The sequence below is a fragment of the Triticum dicoccoides genome, chromosome 3B (genome assembly GCF_002162155.2).
Source record: "Triticum dicoccoides isolate Atlit2015 ecotype Zavitan chromosome 3B, WEW_v2.0, whole genome shotgun sequence".
In the NCBI taxonomy this organism is placed as follows: domain Eukaryota; kingdom Viridiplantae; phylum Streptophyta; class Magnoliopsida; order Poales; family Poaceae; genus Triticum; species Triticum dicoccoides.
This window is the reverse complement of record NC_041385.1, coordinates 447,338,482-447,349,896: the sequence shown is the minus strand read 5'-3', so window position 1 is coordinate 447,349,896 and position 11,415 is coordinate 447,338,482.

Sequence of the window (11,415 nt, the reverse complement as noted above, 5' to 3'; positions counted from 1 at the left end):
AATTTTCGCACATGGACACAAATGCAGCAAGATATGTGATGGTGTTGGGAGAAAAGTGATGGAGTTGGGCTCCAAAAAAGTTCAAGAAACCCCGAAAAAAGGGTGCGGGGGAAGGGAGAAACCGCGGTTGACATGGGTGGCGAGCAACCGCGTAGCCCCGTCGACGATCAGTATGGACTCAGCTAGCTCCTCCAAGTCTTCCGGCCAAAGCGAGGATCGGATCCAATCGCCCTGGATCCAACCCGGCGACAGTGCCGATCGCGATGACGACCCCTGAGCCGTCTTCTTGCCTTTCTCCGACCCCGTAGCCTTCTTCACACATTCCAGTGCTGCTGTCTTCTCCTTCACCATGGTGGCGGAGCGGCAGCGTCGAGAGCGGAGGAGCCGGATGCGATGGAGAAGCAGAGGAGAAAGAAGGAGAATGGACGCGTACAGTGCAGGCACCTCGGCCCCGTCGCCTTTTAAGGACCCACTTCCGAGGGGCTGACGCGTGGGCCCGGGCGATCCTGTCAAATCCCGCAACAGTCGCACACTGGGTATGTGGAGAAAAAGGTGGTGCGGAGATCGAGGCGCTCCTGTCTATCCGTCCCGCTTACCACGGCACGATCCGCCTCGCGTGCTTCCCCGAAATTTCGTATCCCATGAAATCCGGGATACACCGTAACCAATCGCACCAAAGGTTTCACATCAAAAACAACACTCAACAGATGACGTTATAAATCCATTTGGCAACTTCTGAATCAATCAAGGCAACTGAAACGAAGCCGAAGTTCCAACATGGGCCTCCCGTTCAACATGAGTACTTGTGAAGCACAAGGGTCGAAGCAAGATCAACTTCAACCTTCTTTTCATTCGGACCTCAATCCATTCGGGGGCTAATGATGATGATATAGACCTAGGGTAGGGTCATAGGCCTGACCCATACGTCCTACCCAAGGTCACTACCCTAGAAGCAAATAAGCTCAAGAGACAACAAGGAGTGCCCAATAAAAGCGTCGAGTGCAATCCACTTGACCAATCAATCACTCGGGTACACCTCCTTCCTAATGTCACACGACCAGTCAATCACTCGACCATACAAGAAACCACTCGACCTACAGAAGACCAGGAGTCACTCAGAACAGCAACGGTCAAGCATTCACTCTCTAGTGTTTAAGGTCATTAAAAGCACTTATGGCTGGCATTATCAGTAACGCCCCATCTTTTTGAACATTGAACTTCTTGTAACGGGGGATGGCTAGGGTCCTGGCGCACTATATATAAGCCACCCCCTCCTCTGGCACAAGGGTTCGCACCCCCTATAACACATACTCCCATAATCCAGTCGACTGCCTCCGGGCACCGAGACGTAGGGCTTTTAGCTCCTTTGAGAGGGGCCTGAACTCATAAACACTTGTGTACAATCTAACCGTAGCTTGGACCTTGCCTCTTCATTCGTGCCCCCTATACTTAGTATCAGACTTAGAACCACGACACTGTACCCAGCTCGGGCTGGGGACTGAGAACGGGGAATTTTATGCCCCACCCACCACCCACTTAATAGCCACTATCGAAGACTTAACCGACATGTTGGACTACGCGTCCGAAGACATCGACGGTATAGACGATGATGCCGACGCCAAACCAAACCAAGTCCCACCCATCACGGGGCACTGGACGACCACTTCAACCTATGATGTATACATGGTGGAATCTCCTGATAAAAAGGATGATGAGGACAATCAGAACCCCGATGAGGATAAACCCGTCAATAAACCACCAAAGCACCGACGCCAATGGCGCCGCTCACGATCGCGTCAGGCAAAGGATAGTAATACCGGCACCGGAGACAATGAGACTCCGGATGATGCCGAAGATCCAAAATACCCCGTCGAGCCCACATTTGAACAGGATGAAAGGGAAGAGGGTCAATATAGCCCCGAACACATCGATCACGAAGATTCGGAAGACAACTATATGCCAGAATCCGAAGAGGAGGTTAGCCTCGGTGACGAAGATTTTATCATCCCAGAAGAACCCCTCGAACAAGAACGCTTCAAGAAACCCAAGGGAAAAAGGCTTAGGTAGGCAAGTGGTAAAACCAAGGTTGGGCCTTGCTGGAGGAGTTTTATTCAAAGCGAACTGTCAAGGGGGCCCCATAAATCACCCGACCGCGTAAGGAACGCAAAATCAAGGAACATACCACCGGTATGACGGAAACTAGGGTGGCACGAGTGGGACAAAACACCAGGCATAAGGCCGAGCCTTCCACCCTTTGCCAAGTATATAGGTGCATTAATTAGATAAGAAATATTGTGATATCCCAACATAATCTTGTCCATCATGGAGCAATCTTCAACTTCACATGCAACTAACAACGATATAAGAGGGCCTAAGCAAAAGCGATAACATAGCCAAGTAACGGTTTGCTAGGAGGGGTGAAAAGGTTAGAGGCTGACATGGCAATTTGGGAGGCTTGAAGAACAAGTGATAGGTAGCGCAACATAGCGATAGAACAAAGGAACTAGCATAGCAATGATAGTAGTGAGATCCAGGGTGATGGTCATCTTGCCTGAAATCCCGCTAGAAAGAAGAACGAGTCCATGAAGAAGATGAAGCCACGAAGACGAACCAACCGTAGACAAACGAATCCTCACGATCGCCACGAAACAGGAACTAACGAGAAGAAGCACAACCAGAAAGGAGCAAACCACATAGTAAACACACAACACATAAATATGACATGATGCACAACCAAGAATGATGCATGACAAGGCTACATGCAGCTACTCATGGCAAGAGATGATGCATACAAGAGCAACACATCAAAGCTAGTTTAAATGAGGCCGGAAATAACATATAACTAATCCGGTAAGTCCTCATATGCAAATTTCGAAATTGGTCCAGATCTGAATAGACCTTATGTTCAAGTTGTTAAACAACAAGTTAAGATGTACCAAGATGATCTACACGAAATTCTAGTCAAGTTAGATATAAAGTTCATTTAGTTCGGAGCTACGGCCTAGAAGATATGAGCAAAACAAGTCAAACATGGCATTGATGCAAAATGCATTCAAACATCAAGCAAACACTCTCAAAACAAGGATTCAACATGACAAGATTAAACTACATGCAATTCTAAGAAAGTTCCATACAGAGCACACTCAAAATGGAGCAACGGTTCAACACATACATATGAAACAAGATATAACAACAATCTGTCCAAAAACAGCAAGTAGGCATCTTGCAAGCATCATGGAAATATACTACAGCACCCCAACATGAAAACAAAAGACACGGACATGATGTACAGATGAATCATCACAAAACATGAACACTCAGCTATCTCCAGAAATCACTATAACATGCTCAAAAGGACATGGCAAGATTGCAAATAATAACAGTTTCACAGACTTAGCAGAAATCACTAGACATGGCAGAAATAATATCAGGTTGCAATGTTTAGAGCTATCAAACAACATGTTACAGGAACTTATCATGGCAAACAAAGGCATGTCATGCTAATACTAAAAACAAAAACAAAACTCCCTTACTAAATTAATTCCAAAGATCAACAGAAAAGATGGTAGCATCCATGCAAACACGGCAAGTAATATGACCGATTCAGAATAACAGTACATTGCAGGAACATCGATAAGTAGGCATGTTGGTGAGCTTGTACAACTCACCACAGAGCAATACATGGCATGACAAGGTTACCAACAGTAATATGACATATTTATGAAGCTAAGAATGGCAAGATAAAGTTCATAGGATACATAGAACACTAGTTATTGACATGGCAAAACTGAACTTAATGTTAACAGGCTGACAATAACATTATTTAGCAAATTTGGAGCATGATAACAACAAGCTACCTCAGGCTATAAATGCAACCAAGAGCATGGATGGATAGAACATGACATGTATAACAAAACATCCTTAGTGAACATCTCCAGATTATGCATAGAATGACTTGTAGCAGCAGGATTACCTAGCATCATGATATAACAGATTCAGCCTAGCAAAATAGTAACAGCAAGTACCCTACTTCACGAGCTTGTCACACTCACTACAAGACTCACAGAAATACATGTATCGCAGCACTGTAAAGATGGCATGATGTAGCTCAAAACTCATGTAGACATGAAGCTCATAGGATGCACACACAAAATGCAATGAAAAAGACAAATCACCAAGTTCTGTTAACAGACAGCAGTTAACATCATATAACACTCTTGCAACGATGATTAGACCATCAAGATAGACTCAAACAAGCATGTCACAGTGGAATGAAATGAAGAGCATCTCACAATTAACATTTTGATATAAATGCATGCAAAACGGAGTCACATGCTCAAAGATACAGGCACCACAATATGCACACTTAATATGGTTTTTCAGGGACTAAACGACGCCTAGGCGAGGCTTAGGCGGGGAGGCTCACCAACGGGCTGCTAGGTCGGAGGGGAAGGGGAGGCTGGGCCGTGGCCCACGTGGCCGGCGGGGAGGAGGCCCAGCCGGGGCGAGCGAGCGGGAGAGGCGCGGATCTGGGCTCCTCCCTATCTCGCACGGCAGCGGCGATGCACGCCGGAGCTCCGGTGACGGCGGGGGGGGGGATGTTAACGACGGGGTGGCTTCGGTCCAGATCTGGACGAATCCAGCTTGCGGCGAGCGGCCACGACGGTGGAGGGGCACGGGGCGGCGCGAGACGACGCAGGGATGAAGTGGCGCGCGGCGGCGCGGAATCCATGGCGGCGGGGCGGCAAACTGGAGGGGAGGAGTGTGCGCGGGCAACGGAAGGCCGGTGGCGGATCCACGGAGAAGCAACGGGCGGGCGGCGGCCCGACTCGGGCCCGGGGAGGGCCACGTCTGCGGGCACACGGCGGTGGAGCACGGTATCGCACGGGCCGGATCTGGGCCCCGCGGGCCGCACGGTGGTGGGAGGCAGCGGCGACAGGTGGCGATGCGTGGTTGGAGGGGAGCGGTGGTGCGGCTGAGGTGGCGGCCTCTGATTGGCCGGAGCGACGTGGCTGGGGAGGGCGGACACGTCTGGTGGCGTTGCGGACGCATCCGGCGGCGCGAGGAGGAAGATGGCTAGGGTTTCATCTGCGAGAATTTCGGGGAAGAGGGTGTATATATAGGTAGAGGGAGCTAAGAGAGTCCAAATGGGGTGCGGTTTTCTCCCACACGATCGTGATCGAACGACCGAGAGCATGGAGGGGGCTTAGATGGGCTAGGTGGGCTGTGTGAAGGGTTGCTGGGCTGCAAAGAGAGAGGGGCTTTCGGGCTATGCGGTTAACCGTTGGGACACCAAACGGACTCCGAATGCGACGAGAATTGACAGGCGGTCTAACTACTCTAAAACGACACCGCACGCCAAGTTTCATCCCATTCCGAGAACATTTTTATGCCACTCATGAAACAAGGTCGGAGAGGGGCAACAGGCGCGTGCGAGTGTGTTCTGGACTCCGAACGGACAAGGAAGAGAACTGGGGGAACCCGAACGGATGCAAGTTTTGAAAAAACATGCAGATGAAATGCAGATGATGACATGGCAAAATGCAACACGCAAGCAAATGACATGGCAACAACGACGAATAGCTGGAATACACCTGGCGCATCGGATCCGGGGCGTTACAACTCTCCTCCACTAACAAGAGATCTCGTCCCGAGATCTTAGGAACGAGACGGAAGAGAAAGAGGAAGAGGTGAAGTAAGAATGCAAGAGAGAAAGTGAACAAAGTCGAGAGCACTCAGTTAGAAAAGATGAACGACGAATATGATGAAAATCAAATGCTCATGGGAACAAGATAGACTCTGAAAGCACTCCGGTTAGAACGAGGTAGAAAAGGAATAAATAAAAGAATTTCAGCAACACTTCGACTGAAAATTGAAGGAATAGAACATGAACTTGGCAAGATGGGATGACACTTGATGAGATGAACAACGCAATGCCTCCGGAAGAATTGAAATAATGGAATGAAAAGAACTTAGAAGGAAGGATTGAACGGAGTTGTTGAGAAAATCAACAATGAAAGAATAAACTTGTTGTGGGGTTATCAAAAACATTTCAAAACTTGAGGTGAAATTATACCACAACCAAATGTCTGAATAGCTGAGAAGAATGAAGAAATGCCAAAACTCCACTTCAAAAGAAATACGGAGAATTAATTGCACTTCGAGAACGCAAGAGGAAAAGATATTTGTGCTCCTCCAACAAGAATCTTGATGAACTCTTGAAGAATGAACTAAATCATGAAGAACCACCATGAAGAACTCCGGTGACAAAAGGATGATGAGATAGAATGAAGGAAGAAAGAATAAGATGAGCTTTGCGGTGATTTAGATGGAGGTTCCGACAAAATGGCCGAGGAAATTTGTACCCCGGAAAAGAAAAGATGAAAACACTTGGAACTAGAATTTATTCATCAAGAACAAACTCCGAAGAAAAGGATTAATCACTTTGAGGAAATAAGAATAAGATTTATTATATGCTTATCCTTCATCAAATTAAATTGATGACAAGCAATGGATTTTGCATATTACTTATTCTTCTTGAAAAGGATTGAGAAGTGACATATTGCAAACTTGAGAAGGTCTTCATGAACCAGCGGTAGGATTGAAAAGAACGACTGAAATAATATTATAATCAAAGAAAAAGAATCTTGAACGAACCACCGTAAGAATTTGAAAATGACTGATGAAAGAGAATGAATCACCGGGAAGAATTAAAAGAACAAATATAATTGAGGGGATTAAGATACAAGAGAACGGGAAGAACTCGATCTGCTTAAAGAGCACTTGAATGAAGCGCCGGGATAATTGGATAAGGGTAGCCAAAATGTGAGGACGAAAAATTCTTCTGGAATGATGGCCTCCGGTGAAAAAAATGGAAAAACAACTCCTGGCATACTCTGGATGGGTAAGAAAATAATATCTGACAAATGGAATAATTCGAGAGGATAATATGAAACTTGAACCACGAATCTTCGAGAGAACAAACAAGATTTAGAAGGAAATCTTCTTTGATCTTCAAATGACGACGAGAAACACCACTAGAAGTTGTTGAGACACTCCAGAATAATGAAAAGCAAAGAGGTTGAGCCAACAATGAAATGATTTGAAATTGATCTTGGAAAAGCCTCTGACTAATGAAATTCATACTTACGTCAGCTTCGAAAAGGATTTGAGAATAACTCCGGGAAACTTAGAAGAGTCAGGTAAGTTCCTGGGAAAAGACCTGTGGGTTGGGGCCCACTAAAGAGAAAAACACCGTTGGAAAGGGATGTTGAACCGACCGATGACGCACCGGAACAATTGAAATATTTGAATGAGGTGACAACCTCGAATTAATTCGAATCACAGACGAATCTCCTGAGATGTATTGAGCACTCCGGAAGGATAAACTGGCGAGAGGTGAATGAGCAGGGGAAACACTTGATCCAAGGAAAAGAATATGATCAACCGAAAAACTTGAATTGAATCCACCGGGAAAGAAAGAGTTGAAGAATGTCAAACAAAAGGGAATTCACCGGTTGAAACAATTGACGAAAGACTGAAGAGGCTCCACACGAATGAAATTGATGCTCAAAACAGACTCAGGCTCCAGGAAGAAGAGGGTGGGAGGGCGGGAAAACAAAGGCAACTTGGAAGGGGAAAACCGATGAATAACTTCAAGAGGTAACACAGGTTGAAAGAATGCAAATGCTTCACACAAGTAGGATGGATACTCGATTTTGGACTCCGACTCTGAGATGAAAAAGGGGTGGGCGGGTGGGAAAAGAAAGCAACTAAGGATTGAACTTGCAAAAACAAAGAGGGTCGAATCGACTTGACGAGAAAATGCACCGGATGAAAAGAGCTGAGAACCGATGATCGGAAAACCAACTGCATGATCCGAAAGAAAGTTTGAAGGGGAAGAGGAGTAAGTCAAAACACTTACATCAAGATTCCTCACCAGAGCAATGAAGGGGCTGAGGAGTAAAAAGAATTCCTACTCTCCGATATAACTAGACTCCGAAAATAGTTTTCTTCTAGACTCAACAACGGCCAAACTACATGATCAATCAAGGGGGCTCCTATGGTCGGTCGACGCTCTGATACCAACTTGTCACGCCAAATATGCGATACTATCCTAAAGAGACTTGAAGGTCCCACCAAGGATAGAACCGCATATTGATACGCTTTTGCAAGGTGGATATCATTACATCAACATTACATAATAGATGGGGATACATACAAGAGGCATACAATGCCATACGAATACAACATCATCATACACAAGAGCATCATCCGACTACGGATGAAACACAAACAGAAACTTAAACGACATCCACCCTGCTAGCCCAGGCTGCCGACCTGGAACCTATCCCCTGATCAAAGAAGAAGCAGAAGAAGAACTCCAAAACAAGCAAGCATCGCTTTCGCGTCATGATCATCGCATAACCTGTACCTGCAACTGTTATTGTAGTAATCTATGAGCCACGAGGACTCAGCAATCCCATTACAATGGGCATCAAGACTAGCAAAGATTAATGGGTAAGGAAGGGGTAAAGTGGTGAGGTTGCAGCAGTGACTAAGCAAAGTATGGTGGTGAACATACGCAAGTAAGAGCGAGAAGAGAAGCAAACATAACGTTCGTGAAGCTAGCAATGATCAAGAGGTGATCCTGAACTCCTACTTACGTCAAACATAACCCAAAACCATGTTCACTTCCCGGACTCCGCCGAGAAGAGACCATCACGGCTACACACGCTGTTGATGCGTTTTAATTTGAATCTGGTGTCAAGTTATCTACAACTGGATATTAACAAAGTCCCATCATCCACATAACTGCGGGCACGGCTCTCAAAAGTTTATACCCTGCAGGGGTGTCCCAACTTATCCCATCACAAGATCTCACGGTCAATGAAGGATATTCCTTCTCCCAGGAACACCCGATCAGTCTCAGAATCCCGGTTTACAAGACATTTCGACAATGGTAAAACAAGACCAGCAAGACCGCCCGGATGTGCCGACAAATCCCAATAGGAGCTGCACATATCTCGTTCTCGGGGCACACCGGATAAGCTAAGCGTACGAGTACCAACATAACCCAAGTTGCCAAGGGACGGTCTCGCACGATGCTCTACTTTGGACCAACACTCAGAGGAGCACTGGCCCGGGGGGGTAAATAAAGATGACCCTCGGGCTCCAGAAACCGAAGGGAAAAAGGCTTAGGTAGACAAATGGTAGAACCAAGGTTGGGCCTTGCTGGAGGAGTTTTATTCAAAGCGAACTGTCAAGGGGTCCCATAAATCACCCGACCGCGTAAGGAACGCAAAATCAAGGAACATAACACCGGTATGACAGAAACTAGGGCGGAAAGTGTGAAACAAAACCCAGGCATAAGGCCGAGCCTTCCACCCTTTACCAAGTATATAGGTGCATTAATTAAATAAGAGATATTGTGATATCCCAACATAATCCTGTCCATCATGGAGCAATCTTCAACTTCACCTGCAACTAACAATGTTATAAGAGGGGCTGAGCAAAAGCGGTAACATAGCCAAGCAACGGTTTGCTAGGAGGGGTGAAAAGGTTAGAGGCTGGCATGTCAACTTGGGAGGCTTGAAGAACAAGTGATAGGTAGCCCCAGCATAGCGATAGAATGAAGCAACTAGCATAGCAATGATAGTAGTGAGATCCAGGGTGACGGTCATCTTGACTGAAATCCCGCTAGGAAGAAGAACGAGTCCATGAAGAAGATGGAGCCACGAAGACGAACCAAGCGTAGACGAACGAATCCTCATGATCGCAACGAAACAGGAACTAACGAGAAGAAGCACAACCGGAAAGGAGCAAACCACATGATAAACACACAACACATAGACATGACATGATGCACAACCAAGCATGATGCATGACAAGGCTACATGCAGCTACTCATGGCAAGAGATATGCATACAAGAGCAACACATCAAAGCTAGTTTAAATGAGGCCGGAAACAACATATAACTAATCCGGTAAGTCATCATATGCAAATTTCGAAATTGGTCCAGATCTGAACAAACCATATGTTCAAGTTATTAAACAGCAAGTTAAGATGTACCAAGATGCTCTACACGAAATTCTAGTCAAGTGACACATAAAGTTCATTTAGTTCGGAGCTACGACCGAGAAGATATGAGCAAAACTAGTCAAACATGGCATTGATGCAAAATGCATTCAAACATCAAGAAAACACTCTAAAACAAGGATTCAACATGACAAGATTAAACTACATGCAATTCTAAGCAAGTTCCATATAGAGCACACTCAAAACGGAGCAACGGTTCAACACATACATATGAAACAAGATATAACAACAATCTGTCCAAAACAGCAACTAGGCATCTTGCAAGCATCATGGAAATATACTACAACACCCCAACATGAAAAAAAAGAGACATGGACATGATGTATAGATGAAGCCTGACAAAACATGAACACTGAGCTATCTCTAGAAATCACTGGACATGACAATATTGCAAATAATAACAGTTTCATAGACTTAGCAGAAATCACTGGACATGGCAGAAATAACATCAGGTTGCAATGTTTAGAGCTATCAAACAACATGTTACAGGAACTTATCATGGCAAAAAAAGGCATGGAATGCTAATAATAAAGACAAAGAACAAAACTCCCTTACTGAACTAATTCCAAAGATCAATAGAAAAGATGGTAGCATCCATGCAAACATGGCAAGTAATATGACAGATTCAGAACAACAGTACATGGCAGGAACAACAATAAGTAGGCATGTTGGTGAGCTTGTAAAACTCACCATAGAGCAACACATAGCATGACAAGGTGACCAACAGTAATATGAATTATTTATTAAGCTAAGAATGGCAAGAGAAAGTTCATAGGGTACATAGAACACAAATTATTGACATGGCAAAACTGAACTTAATGTTAACAGGCTGACAACAACATTATTTAGCAATTTTGGAGCATGATCACAACAATCTAAAGCAGGCTATAAATACACACAAGGGCGTGGATGGATAGAGCATAATATGTATAACAAAACATCCTTAGTGAACATCTCCAGATTATGCACATAATGACATGTAGCAGCAGGTTGACATAGCATCATGATATAACAGATTCAGCCTAGCAAAACAGTAACAGCAAGTACCCTACTTCACGAGCTTGACGCACTCACTACAAGTCTCACAAATTCATGGATTACACCACTGTAAAGGTGACATGATGTATCTCAAAACTCATGTAGACATCAAGCTCATAGGATGCACACAAAATCCAATTAAAAAGACAAATCACCAAGTTCTGTTAACAGACAGTAGTTAACATCATATAACACTCTTGCAACAATGATTAGAGCATCAAGATAGACTCAAACGAGCATGTCACAGTGGAATAAAATGAAGAGCATCTCACAATTAA